The sequence below is a fragment of the Panicum hallii genome, chromosome 8 (genome assembly GCF_002211085.1).
Source record: "Panicum hallii strain FIL2 chromosome 8, PHallii_v3.1, whole genome shotgun sequence".
Lineage (NCBI taxonomy): Eukaryota > Viridiplantae > Streptophyta > Magnoliopsida > Poales > Poaceae > Panicum > Panicum hallii.
The window spans coordinates 34897593-34923030 of record NC_038049.1 but is presented as its reverse complement, the minus strand read 5'-3'; positions in this window follow the sequence as shown (position 1 = coordinate 34923030).

Genomic DNA, 25438 nt, shown 5'->3' with positions numbered 1-25438 from the left:
CACTCCTGCGGCACTACACAGCCCCGCTCAGACCCGGTTTCGGGTTGTTCTTGCACGGCGCATGCACCCACAGCCTTTTACCCTTTTCCCGCTCGAATCCCAGCCCAGAGGGCCGAGTTCGGCCAGCTCCGGCGAACTTCCGCAGCGGAAGCTCCAACTCCGTCGACCAAGCGCCACTGCCCCACCCGTGTTGAATCCTGACCGCCCGATCCGTAGCAGACGTCCAGGATTAGATCGCGGTTTGTTTAGATCTGAGCCGCGGGATCATGATCCAACGGATCAGATCCACGCGTACCGGTTCGGCCTCATTTTTAATCCGAGCCGTAGATCCAGATCCGACGGCTGATATCCTTAGATACCGTTTCGCCCCGGCGCTTTTGTTAAAGAGCCCCTAGGTTTCCTTGGAATCAACCCGCGGTCCAACCTAGTTCAAAAGTAATTCCAGTTGAGCCCCTGTCTTTGCACCGAAGCCCCTGAGCTTTCTAGATTTTGGGTCCGCAGTCCAACCCTTGAGTTTTAGCACGTTAGACCCTGCGTCTATGGTTTAATTAGGTTTAGGCCCTCGATTTTTGCACAGAAGCCCCTGGAAACTTCTGTTTTCTTACAGTTAAGTCCCTGTATCTTATTTTAGCCCTAGATTTCACGTCTTAGCTCCGTTTTAGGTGGTTTTCACACTCACACGATCGTTGTAACGCATAGAATAGCTTTAGCTCAGGTTTGTGTGCTGTTCTATTGTATTGTTGTACTGTTTCTTATCTTTTGCTCTTGTTTGCATGTATGTGCTTATGTGGACCATGCTTGGACGTTTCGTCCGTGAGTACACGTTGAGCCACCGGAAGAGTACCAAGAGCTACCTTCTTCAGAGCCCTTTGAGCAGCAACAGGAGAACTTTGAGGAAGGCAAGTATAACATGAACATCCTATCACTTTTAAATACAATTTCATACTGCATTTTAATACTGTATGCCTATAAGGATTTCCTAGCCACTGTTATCCTTTATATAATACCTTGGGTTGCATTTTGGTTAGTTGTGCTAGGTGCTGCGCTCTCACATATAATGGTCCTTTGTAATTAAATTTGATTAATGGTATATGCAACTTGATTCTAAGGGTGGCCCTCTGTGCTGTGTGCTTAAGCGGCTCACGTCTCGTTAAAAGATATTTTTATTAGAAACTTGGTTTAGGGGGCCAGCACGGTGCTTAGTGCTTGGTTGGCCACTCTCCATAAGGATCGGTTCATAGAGCGACAACCTGGGACAACCGCGCAACCACAAGACTGGAATGGGACGGTCTTGACTTACTAATTAGGTCATTTTGGTTTGGGAGTAACTTACCTGCGGGGCAAGAGGGGTGGTAAACTTCAATGGTCTCTGCTCCTCCGGCTTGATCTGTGCTGTGTGCTTGTACCCCCGTGAGGTGGGCCCCATTGTTGCTGATCAAGAAACCTTAGCGGTTACACCTTACTAACGTGATCCTTTGTAACGGTCTCGTAGTGTGCTTGCTAGTCATCTCACCCAAGGAAGTGTGATGAACAACTAGCGTAGCTCATGACTTGTGGGTAAAGTTGTGCAACCTCTCGAGAGTGTAAAACTGGTATACTAGCTGTGCTCACGGTCATGAGCAGCCCAGATCCTCCGTCTAATTAGTGGGGTTTACCATTGGTGGTTTGGCTTGGTTTTCAGTAGACTCATGTTTAATTTTGATTTAATTGTTATGCAACTTGGGTTATGGTAATTCATCCACTTGTAGTAAATAGCTTTAATAAAACTTGCCAAGATTAAAAGCTAATGCAGTTGAGTCAGCTAACCGTAGAGCCTCATAAATCGTGTTATACTTGTTGAGTACAAGTTGTGTACTCACACTTGCCTTCTCTACTCTTCTGTTCTCTCTGGGATATCTTCGATTGCTGCTCAGTACCAGGCAACGTGGAGGACTACATCAGCGGACTCGACGATTTCTAGGCGCTGTCTCCCAGCCGACGTCCCTATGGCACCCTGTTCTTCATGTATTTATTTTACGCTTCCGCATTCCTTGAACGGATTCTTGATTCAGTTGTAATAAAGATATTCATTTACAATTTATACACTTTTATTTCGAGACATGTGTTGCGATATCTTGATGATTCTGTTGTATATATGCGTGACTTGATCCTGGCGCATATATGATTGCTCGGTTTATGTTCTTATAAATCGGGTGTGACACACACATACCGTTTACAACCACATATATTGCCGATGAACCACAAAGAGCAAGTTTTAAGAAATAAGGATTAACAACTAAACATTATAAGTTCAACAAAGGGAGGGGTTCAAATCTGAAATTTAAGGTGCAACAACAAAATACAAGCCTCGGGCTCACTATTTAACATTTAGGAAGGGACATAGATCATCAAGTTAAATGTTGAACATGTCATCCCCAAAATAACGATTTTGCAGCGGATAACAAAAAAAATGATAAAATGACGGAGTCTTGCTCAAGGACACCATCAAGGCCGCATCGACCTACTCCTCACCCGCACCGGGGTCAGCGGGGTAGAAGTGGTCAAACACAACTTCCGGCTCACCTGCAACTTAGTTTATAAAGCAACGTGAGTACAAAGGTACTCGCAAGACTTACGCAATTTAATTAATAACTAAGGATTATGCAAATGAAGGCTCACAAGATGGGGCTTTAGGGTTAAGTAATTTGCATAAACATGGGCTCCTCAATCCAACACCTAGCTTTCTAGCATCTTAATTATCTTGCCCAAACCACCTCAACTTTTAGTTAACTAAGTTACAAAATCAAATGAGTATCATGAGGTGACATAAACCAAGTCCGAACACAATCGATACTTCTACGAAGAATTCATTGGATTATGAGCTTGCTCATAACCAAGAGCGCGGCAATTCAAATTTGTTAATTAAGATTGGAAGGGTATACTTCTTTACCCACACGACACAAGGACCATGCGACTCACCCAACCGATCACATTGGGCAAGGGGGTACTCGCATCAACCTTTTCCGACAATTCTCAACCATTGAACATCATGCCTAACTTGCGCGGAGAGTTACCTAGGTCCACCGGGGACACCCCTAAGCCTCTCTACAAAGCCCTATGGCCACGCATCTAGGATTGTGCATCAAAGATTAAAACTTAGAAGGTAATCGGCTCATCCATACCATGATTGGATATGTGTTAGTACGATAACATGCTCAAAACTGAGGTCATCCACGGACGGTCCTTAACCAATTCAAGCGGACTATTCCTACGAGACTCCTTTCTTGAGGCCTTACATTCCGCCCAAACCACGAAACCATTTTTCCAACTAGACCGATACGAACTTTCAACACTCCCAAAACCGGACAAGCGCGAGCAAGGTAACAAGTTGTGAAGTGTGCAAGGTGATCCTGGTCCAACAACTTCTTCCAAGTTATGGCTCAACTCTAAGCATGCTAAGCATTTATTTAATTGATTAGTTACTAACTACTAGTGTCAAGAACATGGATAAATAAAAGCAAGGGAGGTCGGTGTATGAAAATAGGATCGATGATGCAATAGATAATATTTAGCATAAACACATATACCCGAGTGAGATAACTAAATCCAGTCAAGTTAAGTGGGTCAAGGAATCATGCTTAGCTGCTTGCCTTGGTTTTCTTCCGGCTCGACAACAAATTCAACTCCCGCCTCGGTTTCGACGATCTTGGCGGGCACAACAAGCTTGTTCTTCGACGTTTCGGTCACTATAATGTATGAATGAAATGTATGCATTAGCATGATGTTGATGATATGAAAATGATATGATGAAATGAGGAGTGAATATTACACTTAACAGGGAAGCACATGAACGCTAGATAAAGAGCTCGCCGACTATGCAGGTAAACATAAAGACTGAAAATGAGGATTGCTCAAAATAATTGATGTAGCAAGCATAAATCAAGGTTTAATTTTTGCATACACGGGACATCCTAAGGAACTCATGGGAGTTTGATTTGCAGCACAAACGTTTTATTAGATTTACTTATGAAATTCACAAATTTCAGCAACTTTAAAAAAGTTAAATCTTAAGATACATGTTAAACATTTCTATAAGTTCTGAGAAATTATCAGGGAAAATAGATATGAAAAAATGCTAACAGAAGTGGTTTTGAGATTTTATCACCTTTCAAACAAAAGTTATGAATTAAAGAAACTTGCAGGCAGAAAACAACTAAACAAACCAAAATCCTCTTAAACAGCATAAATTCATTTGCACAAGTTGTACCACTAGACAAAACATTTCATCAGGATTCCAACAAGATTTAATTTGGCATTTTTAGAGCATCCTACCATTTATCAAGCAATTTATTCACTTTGTCAAAGATTAATCATAACTAAGTTACAAGTTCACAGCTCCATAAAACAAAACCAAAAACCCTAAAAAATGCTACGGGCACCTAGGAGGCTAGGTAGGCGAGGGAACGCGGCCAAGGGCGCGAACGGGGTGAGGGCGGAGCGCGCAGGAGGAGCCTGGCGCGGCAGAGATGCTCACCCGCGGCACCGACGGGCGACACAAGGCGGCTGGCGGCGGCACGGTGAAGAGCGACGGCGGCGGACGGGGGCGGACGTCGAGGAGCCCCTGCGAGGGAGGAAGGAGGAGGGTGAGGGCTCGAATCGGGCAAGGGAATGCAGGAGGTGCTACACGCGCGCGGGGTCGGGAGGGGACTCACCGATGGTGACGAATCGCTGCGGCCGGCGGAGATGAGGAAGGAGGCGATGGCGGTGGCGGGCGGTGCAAGCTAGGGTTTCGCGGGGGAGGAGAGCGGCGCTTGAATGAACGAGTGAGGAGGGAGGAGGAGAAGGGCGAGCGGCAGGGGTAGCTTTGCCCCGCGGCCACGCTAGCCCAGCCAGCGGCCGACGGCGTCGCGCCACCGCGCGGCTGGCCAACGGGCGAAGCCGGGGCGCGGTGAAGGCGGAGGTGGGATGCTGACGGGTGGACCCTCGTGAGTGAAAAAAACAACGATTCAAATTCCAAATTCAAAAACTTGCACTTCCTGGCTCCAAAAATTCACAAAAATTTTGATTGTTCTTCCCAGGCTACAAAAATTACCAACAAGCTATTAAGGATTGCCCGCAAAAATTCAAACAAAACTATAGTTTTCACAATTTCCAAGAATTTTATGGCTCAGGATAAACATCAAAAAATTTCGAAAAAATATTCAAAACTCACCATTTGAAATCTAGTATTTAAATAAAATTTTTGGGAGCATAGCTACTTAGCAAAATTTAAACTTTCTTCACTACCCTCTCTAAAACAAGGCAAGAAATTTAATTAACTCAAGCTAATCACATGCACATGATGCTTCATTATGCTTAGATGATGCTCATCATGATGCTATTTAATTTTTTGATCATGTTCATTAACTTTGGGTTGTGACAATTTGTGCCCGATGTGGATCATCTTTATGAGAAAATTTTGCAGGAAACTCATGACTCAGCTTATTCTATCCATCCGGGCAGTACCAAGATGTATCAGGATCTGAAGGAGAGATATTGGTGGTATGACATGAAGCGTGATGTTGCAGCTCATGTGGCACTGTGCGATGTGTGTCAGAGGGTCAAGGCAGAACATGAGAGACCGGCCGGTTTGTTACAGCCATTGAAGGTGCCAGAATGGAAATGGGAAGAAATTGGTATGGATTTCATCATGGGATTGCCATGCACACGAGATGGTTATGATTCCATATGGGTCATAGTAGATCGATTGACCAAAGTAGCTCACTTCATACCGGTGAACAGTACCTACATAGGGGCACGATTAGCAGAGTTATATATCTCCCGAATTGTGTGTTTGCATGGGGTACCTAAGAAGATAGTGTCGGATAGAGGTACTCAGTTCGTATCTTGATTTTGGTAGAAGTTGCATAAGTCGATGGACACGAAGTTGAATTTCAGCTCCGCTTATCATCCGTAGACTGATGAGTAGATAGAAAGGACAAACCAGGTATTGGAGGATATGCTTAGGGCTTGTCCCCTAAAACACGGAGGCAGTTGGGATAAGAGTTTTCCATTTGCAGAGTTCTCTTACAACAACAGTTATCAGGCCAGTTTGAAGATGGCACCGTTTGAGGCATTATATGGCAGGAAGTGCAGAACTCCGTTGTATTGGAGTGAGACACGCAAAGGCCAGTTGTTCGGGCCTGAGATCATTAAAGAGGCCGAGCAACAGGTACAGGATGTCCGTGAGAATTTAAAAGTGGCTCAATCGAGGCAGAAAAGTTACGCAGATACTCGACGATGAGAGTTGATTTTTGAAGAAGGAGAATTTGTGTATCTGAAAGTGTCACCTATTGGAGGTTTGCGCAGATTCAAGGTCAAAGGGAAGTTGTCACCTCATTACATTGGCCCATTCAGGATCTTGGAACGAAAAGGCGAGGTAGCTTACCAGCTGGAGCTACCTGTGCGACTATCGGATGTGCACAATGTGTTCCACATGTCACAGCTGAAAAAGTGCTTGAGGGTACCAGAGGAGCAGTTGCCACTGAAGGAGTTGGATGTGCAGGAGAATTTGACTTACATAGAGCACCCGGTCAAAAACCTGGACACATTGGAGAGAATCACCCAGAGTAAGAGGATACGAATGTGTAAGGTTCAGTGGAGTCACCATGCAGAGGATGAGTCTACTTGGGAATGAGAGGACGAGTTACAGGCAGAATTTCCCCAACTCTTTGCTAGCCCAACCGAATCTCGAGGACGAGATTCCTTTTAAAGGGGGTAGGTTTGTAACACCCTAATTTTCAAATTAGAAAACTAAATAAATTTTTCTAGATTTCTTTTAGGATCCATAAGGTTTTTATTCCATCATTTTGATTTTAGAGCATTTACCATGAATTGATAGTAATTTACTTAACCATAAAAAATATAAGGAAACATAGGTCTTGTGCATTTTCATGCCTCATTGCATTGTTTTATTGCTTGATTTTCATTTGAATTTAAATCTCAAATTCAAATTTCAAATGCAATTGAAAGCATTTCATTTTTTCTTCTCTCTCTTTTCTTCTTTGGGCCCGGCCCACTCTCTCTTCTCTTTTTCCTTCTCTTTTCCCTCTTTCCCACGCAGCCCAGCCGGTACAGCTGGCCTGGCCTCTTCTTTCCCTTCTTTCCATGCGGCCCAGCCTCCTCTCTCCCTCCCCAGCCCAAACCGCCCGTGCCTCCCTCTCCCTTCTCTCGCCCTCTTGCTGGCAGGCGGGTCCCGCCTGTCGGGGCTTTCCCTTTCCCCGCGCCAGGCTCGAACTCGAGCCCAAGTCCGGCCGCAGTCCAACGCCGCCCCGCCCGTGCGACGTCTCGGGCCGGCACGCCAAGGCGCCTCGGCAGCCCTATAAAGCCGCCGCCCTCGTGCCCTGGGTTTTCCCCAAGCCGTAGCCGCCGCCTTCACCCGAAACCGTAAGCTGCGAGAGTTTTTCCGCCGCAGCCGCCTCCACACCTCGGCCGCTCGTCGCTCCGCCACTTCTCTACCGCTGCAAGCCGCCGGAGCTCCGCCTCGGGCTCACTATTTAACATTTAGGAAGGGACATAGATCATCAAGTTAAATGTTGAACATGTCATCCCCAAAAGAACGATTTTGCAGCGGATAACCAAAAAAAATGATAAAATGATGGAGTCTTGCTCAAGGACACCATCAAGGCCGCATCGACCTACTCCTCACCTGCACCCGGGTCGGTGGGGTAGAAGTGGCAAAACACAACTTCCGGCTCACCTGCAACTTAGTTTATAAAGCAACGTGAGTACAAAGGTACTCGCAAGACTTATGCAATTTAATTAATAACCAAGGATTATGCAAATGAATGCTCACAAGATGAGTCTTTAGGGTTAAGTAATTTGCATAAGCATGAGCTCCCTAATCCAACACCTAGCTTTCTAGCATCTTAATTATCTTGCCCAAACCACTTCAACTTTTAGTTAACTAAGTTACAAAACCAAATGAGTATCATGAGGTGACATAAACCAAGTACGAACACAATCGATACTTCTACAAATAATTCATTGGATAATGAGCTTGATTAATTAATCTTGCAAGGGTGTACTTTTTTACCCACACGACACAAGAACCATGCGACTCACCCAACCGATCACATTGGGCAAGGGGGTACTCGCATAAACCTTTTCCGACAATTGTCAACCATTGAACATCACGCCTAACTTGCGTTGAGAGTTATCTAGGTCCACCGGGGACACCCCTAAGCCTCTCTACAAAGCCCTATGGCCACGCATCTAGGATAGTGCATCAAAGATTAAAACTTAGAAGGTAATCGCCTCATCCATACCATCATTGGATATGTGGTAGTACGATAACATGCTCAAAACCGAGGTCATCCACGGACGGTCCTTAACCGATTCAAGCGGACTATGCCTACGAGACTCCTTTCTCGAGGCCCTACATTCCTCCCAAACCATGAAACCATTTTTCCAACTATACCGATACGAACTTTCAACATTCCCAAAACTGGACAAGCGCGAGCAAGGTAACAAGTTGTGTAGTGTGCAAGGTGATCCTATTCCAACAACTTCTTCCAAGTTCTGGCTCAACTCTAAGCATGGCTAAGCATTCATTCAATTGATTAGTTACTAACTACTTGTGTCAAGAACATGGATAAATAAAAGCAAGAGAGGTCGGTGTCTGAAAATAGGATCGACGATGCAATAGATAGTATTTAGCATAAACACTATACCCAAGTGAGATAACTAAATCCAGTCAAGTTAAGTGGGTCAAGGAATCAAGCTTAGCTACTTGCCTTGGTTTTCTTTCGGCTCGACAACAAATTCAACTCCCGCCTCGGTTTCGGTCAATATAATGCATGAATGAAATGTATGCATTAGCATGATGTTGATGATATGAAAATGATATGATGAAATAAGGAATGAATATTACACTTAACAGGGAAGCACACGAATGCTAGATAAAGAGCTCGCCGACAATGCGCGTAAACATAAAGACCGAAAACGAGGATTGCTCAAAACAATTCATGTAGCAAGCATAAATCTAGGTTTAATTTTTGCATATATGGGACGTCCTAAGGAACTCATGGGAGTTGGATTTGTAGCCAAAACATTTTAGTAGAATTACTTATGAAATTCACAAATTTCAGCTACTCTAAACAAGTTAAATCTTAAGATACATATTAAACATTTCTATAAGTTCTCAGGAAATTATCAGGCAAAATAGACATGAAAAAAAGCTAACAGAAGTGGCTTTCATATTTTATCACCTTTCAAACAAAAGTTATGAATTAAACAAGCTTGCAGGCAGAAAACAATTAAACACACCAAAATCCTATTAAACAGCATAAATTCATTTGCACAAGTTGTACTACTAGACAGAAAAATTCACCAGGATTCCAACAAGATTTAATTTGGTATTTTTAGAGCATCCTACCATTTATCAAGCAATTTATTCACTTTAGCAAAGATTAATCATAACCAAGTGTACAGGAAATTAACATGCACAACAACAATTTTCCTAAGCAGATCTATCACCTAGGAACCAAACAAAAGAAGTTTCACAATTTTTGCAAGCCTACAAAAGTTGTTATGTAATTTACAAGTTCGCAGCTCAATAAAACAAAACCAAAAACCCTAAAAAATGCTACAGGCACCCGGATCTAGCGCTCCCAGGCACCGACAAGTGGGCCCAGGAGGCCAGGCAGGCCTGGGCTGAGTCAAGGCTGGCCGCTGGCACCGACAAGTGGGCCCAGGAGGCCAGGCAGGCCTGGGCTGAGTCAAGGCTGGCCGCTGGCCTTGAATCACCATGGGGGCGCGGCCAGAGCGCGCTCACGACGCGACCCGCGCGCGAATGCGCGCGCGTGACGCGACGTCGCGATGGCCGGCGAGGGAACGCAGCCAAGGGCGCGAACGGTGCGAGGGCAGAGCGCGCAGGAGCAGCCTGGCACAGTGGGATGCTCACCCACGACACCGACGGGTGACGTAAGGCGGCGGGCGGTGGCACGGTGAAGAGCGGCGGTGGCGGACGGGGGCGGACGTTGAGGAGCCCCTGGAGGGGGGAAGGAGGTGGGTGAGGGCTCGAATCGGGCAAGGGAATGCAGAAGGTGCTACGCGCGCGGGGTCGGGCGGGGACTCACCGACGGCGACGAATCGCGGCGGCCGGCGGAGAGCGGTAAGGAGGCAGCGGCGGTAGATGGAGGCTAGGGTTTCGGGGGGAGGAGAGCGGCGCCCGAATGAACGAGTGAGGGGGAGGGGGGAACAGCGAGCGGCAGGGGTAGCTTCGCCCCGCGGCCACGCTGGCCCAGCCAGCGGCCGACAGTGTGGTGCCGCTGTGCAGCAGGCCAACGGGTGAAGCTGGGGCGCGGTGAAGGCGGAGGTGGGAGGGTGACGGGTGGACCCAGGTGAGTGAAAAAAAAGAAAAAGAATGATTCAAATTCCAAATTCAAAAACTTGTACTTCCCGGGCTCCAAAAATTACCAAAAATTTATTGGAGCAAGATCAAATCGCCAAGAACACCGTGCAATAACAAAAACCCAACAAGCTATTAAGGATTGCTCACAAAAATTCAAACAAAGTGCAGTTTTGAAAATTTCAAAGAATTTTATGGCTCGGGATAAACATCAAAAAATTTCGAAAAAATATTTAAAACTCACCATTTGAAATCTAGTATTTAAATAAAATTTTTGGGAGCATAGCTACTTTGCAAAATTTAAACTTTCTTCACAACCCTCTCTTAAACAAGGCAAGAAATTTAATTAACTCAAGCCAATCACATGCACATGATTCTTCATTATGCTTGGATGATGCTCATAATGATGCTGTTTAATTTTTTGATCATGTTCATTAAGTTTGGGTCGTGACAATTCTTTCCCACTTAAGAAAATCTCGCCCCGATATTTGGTAGATGGAAAGCGATAAAGCTTCGAGTGTATTAAGGCCATATTCACCTAGAAAAGATGAACATCGAAGAGAGGATGTACAAGGGCATGGGTGGTGCAGGTTAGTAGGATATTTTTAGTTTTTCTTTGATGGTGATTGTGTACACATATAAGATATCTAGAAAGATAAACTTCATGAAGGAAGTGGGTTGTGGTAGAGGAGAGCTTGAGGGCTTACCTATGGAAGAAGGAAATCAGGGTAGTCTTGACGTAAACGATCCTCACGTTCCCATGTGGCTTCATCCTTCGAGTGTTTGCTCCATTGAACCTTCACAAACTCCACCATGCTTCGCTTCACTTTCCTTTCATCATAATCAAGAATGGCAACGGGATGCTCTTCGTTGGTGAGGCCCTCTTGGAGATCAAGGGTTTCAAGGTTGACGGTGTCAGTCGGAACATGGAAACACTTCTTCAATTGAGAGATATGGAAAATATTGTGAACGGCGGAAAGTGATTGAGGAAGATCCAATTGATAAGCCACTACTCCAACCCTCTTAGTGATTCGAAAGGGTCCAACGAAACGAGGTGCCAATTTTCCCTTTACTTGGAAACGACGAGTGCCCTTGAAAGGAGAGACCTTGAGATAGACATGATCACCAACCTTGAAATGGAGTTCGCGGCAGCGACGATCGGCATAGGTCTGTTGATGGGATTGAGCAATGCGAAGATTTTTGCGAATAATCTTGACTTGGTCCTCGGCATCCTTCACTAAATCCGGGCCAAAGAAAGGCCTTTCCCCAGATTTGGACCAATTGATAGGCGTTCTACACCGTCGCCCATAGAGGGATTCAAAAGGAGACATTTTGATACTTGCTTGGTAACTATTGTTGTAGGAAAACTCCGTGAACGGCAAGCAAGTGACCCATTTCTTCTCATATATTAGGGCACAAGCTCATAGCATATCTTCGAGGATTTGATTTACTCTCTCGGTTTGACCATCGGTTTGAGGGTGATAAGCGGTGCTATAGGTGAGGTCAGTTCCCATGGCTTCATGAAGGCTCTTCCAAAAGTGGGCGAAAAATTGAGGGCCACGATCGGAGACAATAGTTTTTGGAACACCATGAAGGCATACAATGCGAGTAAGATATAACTCCGCATATTGCTTGGCTCGGTAGGTAGTTTTGACCGGAAGGAAGTGAGCTGATTTTGTTAAACGGTCAACAATTACCCTAATAGAATCATACCTTGAGTAGCCTTTGGCAACCCAATGATAAAATCCATTCAAATATTCTCCCACTTCCATGATGGTATAGGCAAAAGTTGAAGAGTACCGGCCGGTTTGAGATGTTCGGCCTTAACCCTTTGGCAAACATCACACTCGGCGACATATCGAGCGATTTCCCGCTTCATGCAAGTCCACCAAAACCTTTGCTTGAGATCTTAAAACATATTGGTGCTACCCGGATGAATAGAGAATTGAGAATTATGGGCTTCATCGAGAATTAAACATCTCAAGTTGTGATCCTTGGGCATGACAATACGCTTCCCAAAGAATAGGACTCCTTGATCATCACAAGAAAAACATTGAGCTTTACCTTCCTTCATCAAGGCACGAATTCGGGCCATACCTTTGTTATTCTTTTGAGCTTCCTTAATTTGATCGTGGAGGTCGGACTTGACCATGAGAGCACCAAGATAACCTTCCTTGACCATTCCCATTCCAAGCTTCTGGAATTCATCACAAAGAGTATGAAGAGGAGGTCCCATAGTCAAATAATTGCATTGGGCCTTGCAGCTTAGTGCATCGGCAACGACATTTGCCTTTTCGGGATGATAGTGAACTTCAAGATCATAGTCTTTGATGAACTCAAGCCACCTATGTTGCCTCATGTTGAGATCGAATTGGGTGAAAATATATTTAAGACTCTTATGATCGGTGTACATGTTGCAATAATTACCAAGAAGATAGTGGCGCCATATCTTTAGAGCATGGACCACGGTCGCAAGCTCCAAATCATGAGTAGAATAATTTTCTTCATGTCGCTTGAGCTGAGAGAGGCGTAGGCTACCACTCAGCCTTCTTGCATAAGGACACAACCAAGACCGATGTGAGAGGCATCGCAATAAACATCAACATCCTTGTGAATATTTGGTTGAGCAAGAATGGGAGCGGTAGTGAGACGACCTTTGAGAGTTTGGAATGCTTCCTCCCAAGCTTGGGACCATTCAAACTTGACCCCATTCTTCAACAACTCGGTCATTGGCTTGGCAATTTTAGAAAAATTCTCTATGAACCGGCGGTAGTATCCCGCAAGTCCAAGAAAACTCCTGATATCGGTGACACTTCGAGGTTGTTTCCATTCAAGAACATCTTGCACTTTGCTAGGATCGACGGCAACGCCATCCTTATAGAGAATATGACCAAGAAAAGATACTTCTTCAAGCCAAAACTCACACTTGCTAAACTTTGCATAAAGATGATGCTCCCGAAGCTTTTGTAATACAATATGGATGTGATGAGCATGATCTTCTTGAGTCTTCGAATAGATAAGAATATCATCAATGAAGATAACCACAAAGACATCAAGTTCCTCCACGAAGATACTATTCATCAAATACATGAAATAAGCCTGTGCATTGGTGAGGCAGAATAACATGACAGTGAATTCATAGAGATCATATCTAGTAGAGAAGGCCATTTTTGGAATATCTTCTTTGCGAATCTTAATTTGATGATTAGCCAACCTTAGATCAATCTTGGAGAAATAACAAGCTCCCGAAAGTTGATCAAACAAAATATCAATGCGAGGAAGAGGGTATTTGTTCTCGATGATGACCTCGTTTAACGGACGGTAATCAACACACATCCGCAAGCTATCATCCTTCGTCTTCAAGAAGAGAGCCAAGCATCCCCAAGGAGAGGAAATCAGACGAATGAAACCCTTATCCAATAGGACCTTGATTTGCTCCTTCAATTCTTTCAATTCATTAGGGGGCATACGGTAAGGACGCTTGGAGATGGGAGCCGTCCTGGGCATTAGCTCAATAAGAAACTCCACATCACGATTGGGAGGCATGCCTGGTAATTCTTCCGGAAAGACATCCGGATACTCGCAAACCACGGGAATATTTTCCAACACTGTGGCTTCGGTACCCGTCGTGGCATAAAGACAAACTTCCTTTTTGGCGAGAGAGAGAAGGACCCTATTCCCGGAGGGGTGCAAGAGGTCGATGGTGCGTGGCGATAACCCCATCATGTTTTCCTAACCAATTCATCCCGAGGACTATATCTAAACCTAGCTTATCTAGGATGAGAAGATTTGCTTGAAAGGTAGCTCCCTCAATAAGAATTGGAACTTTATCTACAAAGTACTTTGAGATGATTTCCCCACCCGGTGAATCTATATGGTATGGTAGTTGTATGGTTTGCATTTGAAGTTTACTATGCAACATGAATTTCTTGTTGATGAAAGAAAGAGTTGCTCCAGAATCAAAAAGGACAATGGCGGGATAAGAATTTATGAGAAGCGTACCCATGAGCACTTCGGCATCCTCCGGAATTTCTTCCGCGGTGGTGTAGTTGAGGCGGCCACGCCTAGGAGCTTGTTGTGGCTTGGCTCCTTGACGTGGTGCTTGTGGTGGAGGGTTGTTAGGCCTCGGTGCATTGGAGGCATCGCCTTGCCTTGGAGATAGGCAATTCTTGGAGATGTGGCCCATGTCACCACAATTGTAGCATAGACCCCTTGTGGCCCCACTTGGGTTGTTCCAATAAGCATTGGCCGGCCTTGGAGCTTGCCCTTGAGGAGGTTGAGGGTGGTGTACAACCCACACAGGACATGGTGGTTGAGCACCCGGCGCATGGGGTGGAGGAGGATGTGGCCCCACACGTGGATGTGAGGAGCTACCACCCGCCGAGTTAGGAGCGGGATGCTTGTTCTTAGCCTCAAGCTTCTTCATCTTATGTTCGGCGCGATTAGCAATATTCACCAAGTCATTGAAATCATCAAACTTGGTGGTAGAGAGTGTGTCTTGCAATTCCTTCGAGAGGCCGTCAAAAAATCGTTGTCGCTTCTTGGCATCGGTAGCCACTTCATCGGGTGCATATTGGGAGAGAGTGTTGAAAGCATTGATATAAGACATTACATCATGATGACCTTGAGTGAGATTGAGAAACTCCTTTTTCTTGATGTCCATGATACCCTTGGGGATGTGGAAGGAGCGAAATGCCATCCGAAACTCCTCCCACGTGAAGCGGTGATTCTCGGGTTGTGAAGCCTTCAAATTCCTCCACCAAGCCCCTAGGGCGTCATGAAGTGGTGAGCGGCGAATAGAACCTTCTCATGTTGCTAACATTGGATAAGACAAGGTTTCTCCTCAATTACATTAAGCCAAAAATCCGCATCAAGAGGATCCTTGAAGCCACGGAAGATGGGCGGGTTGGTGCGAAAGAAATCCCCATACTTGTTAACTTGAGGCTCTTCTCTAGGGGCTTGATTGCCGGCATTGCCCATGTTGCCAATGTGGTTGACCAATTGCCCAAGGAGTTGAGTTTGTTGAGCAAGCATGTCCACGAGAGTGGGGTGGATGGGAGGGTTGGGAAGGTCATTGTTGTTGTTATTATTGTTATTCCCACCCGAACCAGTCGCACGATTCGTTCTAGTTCCCGAACGCAAATTCATCCTAGCAAGAATTGAGATAGGTTAGCGATCGAGAGTGAAAAAGGAATGATATTAAGGAGAAATGGCGGAATGATAATGCGTAGATAATGATTTGATATAAGATTGAGACTCGAGCAACAACTATAGAAGAAAAGGTATAACCGGCCACTAGAAACACAAGTTTGACAAGTGCAAAAATATTTGGGCAGCAGCACTTAAGATCAATTAGGTGCAGATTAGGAGACTAAAAGAGTGAGAAATTGCCACCAATATACTTCAATAGTTATTATATGCGTATGAGTGCATGCATGCGAGGTATGAGTGCAATAGGTTGTTACCTCACATCGCCTCACACAACAACATAAGGTCCATAATAAACTTTCAGCAAGCATGCAAGGATTAAAACAAGATTAACTTGCACAAATAAAGCTACACTAAAAATATTTAGGCATAACCATAACAACGAGACCAATTTAATTTAGCCCCCAAGCATTCAACAAGTTTAACCAACACATAATGAGTGCATTTTATCGTCCTAACGCTTAGTTCCACCTTACAACCACATTACTCGAAGTGCTGCGACCCTCCTATTAGCACTTGGAATAATGGGTGACTTTCCCCCTCACAAAGCGATAGACAAGTCAAGGGTCAAAAGGCTTTGGGGCTCCCAAAAGAGACTCGCGAGTGGTGGCCTTCACATGGAACCGACGCACGTGCAACCCCATCGAAATGGGATTGTACGTTCCCCTCTCTTCGGCCCACGCACCCACCACGTGCGGAAAGCAATGAGAAGGAGGCGCTTCCTCTTGCGGCGTGCGTCACAGCCAATTGTCCATGACCTTCTTGGGCAGCTTCATCAACCGTAGGTACGGCTCCATTTGGTATTGGAGGTGGACGAGACGGCTCCTTGTCTCATTCAACTCCCAAACTAAGCTCCGGTGCGCCATCTCATAGGTAGAGATGGTTTCCGCCATGCACCTCTCCAAAGTGAAAGGCCCAATCGGAGGTGAGACAACATGCGCAATGGGGTCCTCGGGTCCCCGCACCGGAAGGTAGGTGAAGGGATCCTCCCAAAGCTCACGGTGCTCGTGACGGAGTCGGACGATGGCTTCCCGAGCCACCTCTTGTACGGCCATCTCCACCGAGGTACCCCAAGCGTGGAAGTCGTACCTCTCCACTCCAACCACCATCCTTGCCTCAAGGTGGAGGGTCGCCATATAATCCACCAAGCCGACTCCATGTCCAAGGGCATAGACCGAGTACTCGGGTTGTAGGGTGTAGTGCGCCCGCCTCAACATCTCATTGAGGAGCGCCGGGAATCCAATCGTCTCCAGAGCGCGAGTCGCCATGATCAACTTTGGGGGCCATCTAACCATAAAGACAAGAGAGATTAAGCACATTTAAATAACAAGTGAAGCAATAGAGGGGAAAATAGCTCTAAGATCAAGGGAGAAAGTTAGCAATTAATCCTTAGGTTCAAATTTTACAAAAATAAATATTAGTGCAAGTGCTCAATTTTTATTTCGCTCTCAACCCATTAAGCAAATTTTTAAGTTCACTTCATGGAACCTCGGCTCTGATACTCATTGTAAGAACTGCCCAATTTAACATCATTTTAAGTGAACCGCCGGTCATTGACATTAAGATGAGAGCTAACACGCGCTCGTGCTAGGAGCGTGCCATGTGTTAACCCACATCTAAGTCATAAACACCAACTCATCATTCGTCAAAAATAATGTCAAATCCGGTAGTCCCGGTATGTGCTCCACCATATGCCCAAGATCATGCATACACACATACTGTTTACAACCACATATATTGCCGATGAACCACAAAGAGCAAGTTTTAAGCAATAAGGATTAACAACTAAACATTATAAGTTCAACAAAGGGAGGGGTTCAAATCTGAAATTTAAGGTTCAACAACAAAATACAAGCCTCGGGCTCACTATTTAACATTTAGGAAGGGACATAGATCATCAAGTTAAATGTTGAACATGTCATCCCCAAAAGAACGATTTTGCAGCGGATAACAAAAAAAATGATAAAATGACGGAGTCTTGCTCAAGGACACCATCAAGGCCGCATCGACCTACTCCTCACCCGCACCGGGGTCGGCGGGGTAGAAGTGGTCAAACACAACTTCCGGCTCACCTGCAACTTAGTTTATAAAGCAACGTGAGTACAAAGGTACTCACAAGACTTACGCAATTTAATTAATAACTAAGGATTATGCAAATGAAGGCTCACAAGATGAGGCTTTAGGGTTAAGTAATTTGCATAAACATGGGCTCCTCAATCCAACACCTAGCTTTCTAGCATCTTAATTATCTTGCCCAAACCACCTCAACATTTAGTTAACTAAGTTACAAAATCAAATGAGTATCATGAGGTGACATAAACCAAGTCCAAACACAATCGATACTTCTACGAAGAATTCATTGGATTATGAGCTTGCTCATAACCAAGAGCGCGGCAATTCAAATTTGTTAATTAAGATTGGAAGGGTATACTTCTTTACCCACACGACACAAGGACCATGCGACTCACCCAACCGATCACATTGGGCAAGGGGGTACTCGCATCAACCTTTTCCGACAATTCTCAACCATTGAACATCATGCCTAACTTGCGCGGAGAGTTACCTAGGTCCACCGGGGACACCCCTAAGCCTCTCTACAAAGCCCTATGGCCACGCATCTAGGATTGTGCATCAAAGATTAAAACTTAGAAGGTAATCGATCGGCTCATCCATACCATGATTGGATATGTGTTAGTACGATAACATGCTCAAAACTTAGGTCATCCACGGATGGTCCTTAACCAATTCAAGCGGACTATTCCTACGAGACTCCTTTCTTGAGGCCTTACATTCCGCCCAAACCACGAAACCATTTTTCCAACTAGACCGATACGAACTTTCAACATTCCCAAAACCGGACAAGCGCAAGCAAGGTAACAAGTTGTGAAGTGTGCAAGGTGATCCTGGTCCAACAACTTCTTCCAAGTTATGGCTCAACTCTAAGCATGCTAAGCATTTATTTAATTGATTAGTTACTAACTACTAGTGTCAAGAACATGGATAAATAAAAGCAAGGGAGGTCGGTGTATGAAAATAGGATCGATGATGCAATAGATAATATTTATCATAAACACATATACCCGAGTAAGATAACTAAATCCAGTCAAGTGGGTCAAGGAATCATGCTTAGCTGCTTGCCTTGGTTTTCTTCCGGCTCGACAACAAATTCAACTCCCGCCTCGGTTTCGACGATCTCGGCAGGCACAACAGGCTTGTTCTTCGACGTTTCGGTCACTATAATGCATGAATGAAATGTATGCATTAGCATGATGTTGATGATATGAAAATGATATGATGAAATGAGGAATGAATATTACACTTAATAGGGAAGCACATGAACGCTAGATAAAGAGCTCGCCGACTATGCGCGTAAACATAAAGACCGAAAACGAGGATTGCTCAAAATAGTTCATTTAGCAAGCATAAATCAAGGTTTAATTTTTGCATACACGGGACATCCTAAGGAACTCATGGGAGTTTGATTTGCAGCACAAACATTTTATTAGAATTACTTATGAAATTCACAAATTTCAGCAACTTTAAAAAAGTTAAATCTTAAGATACATGTTAAACATTTCTATAAGTTCTCAGGAAATTATTAGGGAAAATAGATATGAAAAAAAGCTAACAGAAGTGGTTTTGACATTTTATCACCTTTCAAACAAAAGTTATGAATTAAAGAAACTTGCAGGCAGAAAACAACTAAACAAACCAAAATCCTCTTAAACAGCATAAATTCATTTGAACAAGTGGTACCACTAGACAGAACATTTCACCAGGATTCCAACAAGATTTAATTTGGCATTTTTAGAGCATCCTACCATTTATCAAGCAATTTATTCACTTTGTAAAAGATTAATCATAACTAAGTGTACAGGATATTAACATGCACAACAACAATTTTCCTATGCAGATCTATCACCTAGGAACCAAACAAAAGAAGTTTCACAATTTTTGGAAGCCTACACAAATTGTTATGTAATTTACAAGTTCACAGCTCAATAAAACAAAGCCAAAAACCCTAAAAAATGCTACGGGCACCCAGGAGGCTAGGTAGGCGAGGGAACGCGGCCAAGGGCGCGAACGGGGTGAGGGCGGAGCGCGCAGGAGGAGCCTGACGTGGCGGGGATGCTCACCCGCGGCACCGACGGGCGACACAAGGTGGCGGGAGGCGGCACGGTGAAGAGCGGCGGCGGCAGCGGCGGACGGGGGCGGACGTCGAGGAGCCCCTGCAAGGGAGGAAGGAGGAGGGTGAGGGTTCGAATCGGGCAAGGGAATGCAGGAGGTGCTACACGCGCGCGGGGTCGGGAGTGGACTCACCGATGGCGACGAATCGCTGCGGTCGGCGGAGATGAGGAAGGAGGCGGTGGCGGTGGCGGGAGGTGGAGGCTAGGGTTTCGCGGGGGAGGAGAGCGGTGCCTGAATGAACAAGTGAGGAGGGAGGGGGAGAAGGGCGAGCGGCAGGGGTAGCTTTGCCCCGCGGCCACGCTGGCCCAGCCAGCGGCCGACGGCGTGGCGCCACCGCGCGGCTGGCCAACGGGCGAAGCCGGGGCGCGGTGAAGGCGGAGGTGGGAGGCTGACGGGTGGGCCCTGATGAGTGAAAAAAAGAAAAACAACGATTCAAATTCTAAATTCAAAAACTTGCACTTCCTGGCTCCAAAAATTACCAAAAATTCACAAAAATTTTGATTGCTCTTCCCAGGCTCCAAACATTACCAACAAGCTATTAAGGATTGCTCGCAAAAATTCAAACAAAACTGTAGTTTTCACAATTTCCAAGAATTTTATGGCTCAGGATAAACATCAAAAAATTTCGAAAAAATATTCAAAACTCACCATTTGAAATCTAGTATTTAAATAAAATTTTTGGGAGCATAGCTACTTAGCAAAATTTAAACTTTCTTCACAACCCTCTCTTAAACAAGGCAAGAAATTTAATTAACTCAAGCTAATCACATGCACATGATGCTTCATTATGCTTAGATGATGCTCATCATGATGCTATTTAATTTTTTGATCATGTTCGTTAACTTTGGGTTGTGACAATTTGTGCCCGATGTGGATCATCTTTATGAGAAAATTTTGCAGGAAACTCATGACTCAGCTTATTCTATCCATCCGGGCAGTACCAAGATGTATCAGGATCTGAAGGAGAGATATTGGTGGTATGACATGAAGCGTGATGTTGCAGCTCATGTGGCACTGTGCGATGTGTGTCAGAGGGTCAAGGCAAAACATGAGAGACCGGCCGGTTTGTTACAGTCATTGAAGGTGCCAGAATGGAAATGGGAAGAAATTGGTATGGATTTTATCGTGGGATTGCCACGCACACGAGATGGTTATGATTCCATATGGGTCATAGTAGATCGATTGACCAAAGTAGCTCACTTCATACTGGTGAAGACTACCTACATAGGGGCACGATTAGCAGAGTTATATATCTCTCGAATTGTGTCTTTGCATGGGGTACCTAAGAAGATAGTGTCAGATAGAGGTACTCAGTTCATATCTTAATTTTGGCAGAAGTTGCATAAGTCGATGGACACGAAGTTGAATTTCAGCTCCGCTTATCATCCGTAGACTGATGAGCAGACAGAAAGGACAAACCAGGTATTGGAGGATATGCTTAGGGCTTGTGCCCTGAAATACGGAGGCAGCTGGGATAAGAGTTTTCCGTTTGCAGAGTTCTCTTACAACAACATTTATCAGGCCAGTTTGAAGATGGCACCGTTTGAGGCATTATATGGCAGGAAGTGCAGAACTCCATTGTATTGGAGTGAGATAGGCGAAAGCTAGTTGTTCGGGCTTGAGATCATTAAAGAGGCCGAGCAACAGGTACAGGATGTCCGTGAGAATTTGAAAGTGGCTTAGTCGAGGTAGAAAAGTTACGCAGATACTCGACGACGAGAGTTGATTTTTGAAGAAGGAGAATTTGTGTATCTGAAAGTGTCACCTATTGGAGGTTTGCGCAGATTCAAGGTCAAAGGGAAGTTGTCACCTCGTTACATTGGCCCGTTCAGGATCTTGGAATGGAAAGGCGAGGTAGCTTACCAGCTGGAGCTACCTGCGTGACTATCGGATGTGCACAATGTGTTCCACATGTCACAGCTGAAAAAGTGCTTGAGGGTACCAGAGGAGCAGTTGCCACTGAAGGAGTTGGATGTGCAGGAGGATTTGACTTACATAGAGCACCTGGTGAAAATCCAGGACATATTGGAGAGAATCACCCGGAGTAAGAGGATACGAATGTGTAAGGTTCAGTGGAGTCACCATGCAGAGGATGAGTCTACTTGGGAACGAGAGGATGAGTTACAGGCAGAATTTCCCCAACTCTTTGCTAGCCCAGCCGAATCTCGAGGACGAGATTCCTTTTAAGGGGGGTAGGTTTGTAACACCCTAATTTTCAAATTAGAAAACTAAATAAATTTTTTCTAGATTTCTTTTAGATTCCATAAGGTTTTTATTCCATCATTTTGATTTTAGAGCATTTACCATGAATTAATAGTAATTTACTTAACCATAAAAAAAATATAAGGAAATATAGGTCTTGTGCATTTTCATGCCTCATTGCATTGTTTTTTTGCTTGATTTCCATTTGAATTTAAATCTCAAATTCAAATTTCAAATGCAATTGAAAGCATTTCATTTTTTCTTCTCTCTCTTTTCTTCTTTGGGCCCGACCCACTCTCTCTTCTCTTTTTCCTTCTCTTTTCCCTCTTTCCCGCGCAGCCCAGCCGGCCCAGCTGGCCTGGCCTCTTCTTTTCCTTCTTTCCGCGCGGCCCAGCCTCCTCTCTCCCTCCCCAGCCCAAACCGCCCGTGCCTCCCTCTCCCTTCCCTCTCACTCTCGCTGGCAGGCGGGTCCCGCCTGTCGGGGCTTTCCCTTTCCCCGCGCCAGGCTCAGACTCGAGCCCAAGTCCGGCCGCAGTCCAACGCCACCCCGCCCGTGCGACATCTTGGGCCCGCACGCCAAGGCGCCTTGGCCGCCCTATAAAGCCACCGCCCTCGTGCCCTGGGTTTTCCCCAAGCCGCAGCTGCCGCCTTCGCCCGAAACCCTAAGCCGCGAGAGTTTTTCCACCGCAGCCGCCTCCACACCTCGGCCGCTCCGCCGCTTCTCTACCGCGGCAAGCCGCCGGAGCTCCGCCGTGGGGTAAGGATCATCACCGGCCGGTTATCCCCTGTTTCCCCACCTTCCCATGCGCGCAAATCGCTCGCCGTGGCCTCGAGCTGTGTCTCGCTGCTGGCCGCCGTCTTCGGCCACCGTCGGCTCTTCCCGAGCCCTTACATGCGCTCCTCTCCTCGCTCTCTTGCTCCCAGGACAAACCCGAGCCTAAGTCGTGTCCGAAAACGCGTTTACGTGTTTATGTGGAGAGCCGCCGCCACCCGCTGCCGTTTCCCCTCGCCGCCGGTGACCAGCGCCGCCCTGCCCGAGCCACCAGCCATCTCAGGCCGACCCGAGTCAAGTAAATCAGATACCGGTCAAACCTAGTCTATTTTGCACTTAGCCCCTGAGTTATATAGGAATTAACCCGCAGTCCACGGTAGTTCAAAAGTATTCACGAATAGATCCTTTTTATTCTGTTTAGGCCCCTATCCTTTTCTAAAATAGAACCCGCCGTCCCTAACCTCTCTGTTTTGCAATCTAAACCCTAGATCTAAGGTTTAATTATGTTCTAGCCCTCGGTTTCTTTGTCCAGAGCCCTTCTAGTTTTAAATCTTCTACAAATAAGCCTCTAGAATCATGTTTTAGTCATAACTTCTCCGTTTTAACTCCGTTTTCATCAATTCTTGCGCTCACGCGATCTTTGCGACATATATAGTAGCTTTATAATATTATTTTACTCTGTTTATATTGTTTGGTGTACTATTTCTTATTTATTGTATTGTTTATTTTTATGTACTTTGGTGTTACGATAGACGGTGCACATTTGGAGGGTCTGCAAGAGCAAAGCTTTGAAGACGTTCTCGAGCAGCAGCAGTTCTTTGACGAAGGCAAGTGGTCCTTGATCATACTTCAGTCCTAATAACTTTATAAATACCCACATTTACTTTATATGCATGCATGTGTCTAGAATATGATGGATCCCAAACTTAGGACGTGCCTAGTTTCTTTTGAACTTCCTTGATTAAACCTGGGTTATTATATTTATGTTGTAGCTACGCAAGTTGCTATTATTTAGACTAGTTGGATAACCTGAAATCATGCTGCACTGGTTACTCTTGTTCTGGAATACTTTTATGGTGATAATTAAGATCATTGCATTAATTGGAACATGGAGAACGACCCAGAAAAACAGTGCAACCACAATACTACATGGCTCTGGTCTTGACTAATTAATTAGAAACTTTAGCTTATGATAATCTTACTGAAAGGGAAAGAGGGGTTGCATCGTCGGGGTATAACTCGGTCCTCTATAGAGTGTGATATGATCCTGGTTAAGGCATCTGCCTCATTAGGGAGAGTTACGACCGTTTTGACTTGAAACCTTAGCGGATTGTCGTAAGTTAGGAAATTTTTGTAAAGGCCTCGTAGTGAATCCCTGCCACTCACCTTGGAAGTTTTTAAGAGCCTTGCAAACCTAGGCATCAAGAAAAACACAAATTGTGGGTAAAGTGTATAACCTCTCCAGAGTGAAAACTGATATATCAGCCGTGCTCACGGTTAAGAGCGGCTTGCACCCTCACATGATAATTGAACTTAAAGATGATCTAAATTGAGGTTCTTTGTTCATAATATTGCTATCTTATCTCTTTTATTTATTTAAGTGTTGGTATATACTTACATTTAGTTAATGCTTGCTAAATAAAACTTGATCAACTAAAAATGCTTATCGCAGTCAAACCATGTCAGCTTTTCCTTAATTATGGCCTTGCATGTCATATAATTTACTCCACTTGCTGAGTACCAACCATAAGTGTACTCACGCTTGCTTTATTAAAACCAATGCTGCTCAGAACAAGATAATTGTCCAGAGTTCCCAGAAGATTTCGAAGAGTACTAGGCGTATGTCTCCCAGTCATCTGACTGTGAAGTTGAAGTCCGCTGCTAGTTATAAATGTTTACTTATTTGTTTAAGATTAAGATTTTCGGTTATGTAATAAAGTACTATGATACTCTCTTTCGTTATAATATTGTTTCGGATATACACTTGTATGTTCTATCATACGTGTGGAACTTGATCCTGGCGCACATATAAGATGTATTCGGTTTCCCTTTTCTAGATCGGGTGTGATAAAGGAGCGGCCACACGGGCGGGGAGCGGCGTCGGGGCAGGGATGGGCAGCGGCTTGACAGGGATTCATGGACGGCAGCGGGCGGATTCCTGGCCGGCTGCGTGCGTAGACGGATGGGGAAGGTCAGCGAGCATATGGGGCGGGTTGGAGTAGGGGCCGGCGGGGGATGGAGCAGGGGTTCGACGGGGGAGACGAGTCATCTGCGTGTGAGATGGAGCGGGATCGGACACGGGAGAGATGGCAGACTAGCGTGTTTTTATGGCATTGTGATTGGCAAAAGGTAATTTCACTAACCCGAATCAGCTGGAAGCAACCACGTTCCAGCTTCTAGGATTTCAAGAATCCAAAATCCGGACTTCTGTAATTTGGTGCTGAATCTGGCCTGTTTGGAAGCCCCACAGATTCTAGATTTTAGATTCTAAAAATCCAGGGGCTTCCATCGTGCATGAAAAGTCGTCATCGTCACGTTGCTTTTTTCGGACGTGGCAACCGCATATTCCCGTTCAAATAATCACAAGCTGAAGAGGACGGATGGACCATGCACTATTGGCCCGGCTATAACCTCCTGCTGGCCCACGACAGCAGGACGCTTCAAGCAACAAATCAAAGTTTTGTCACAAGACGGCGAGA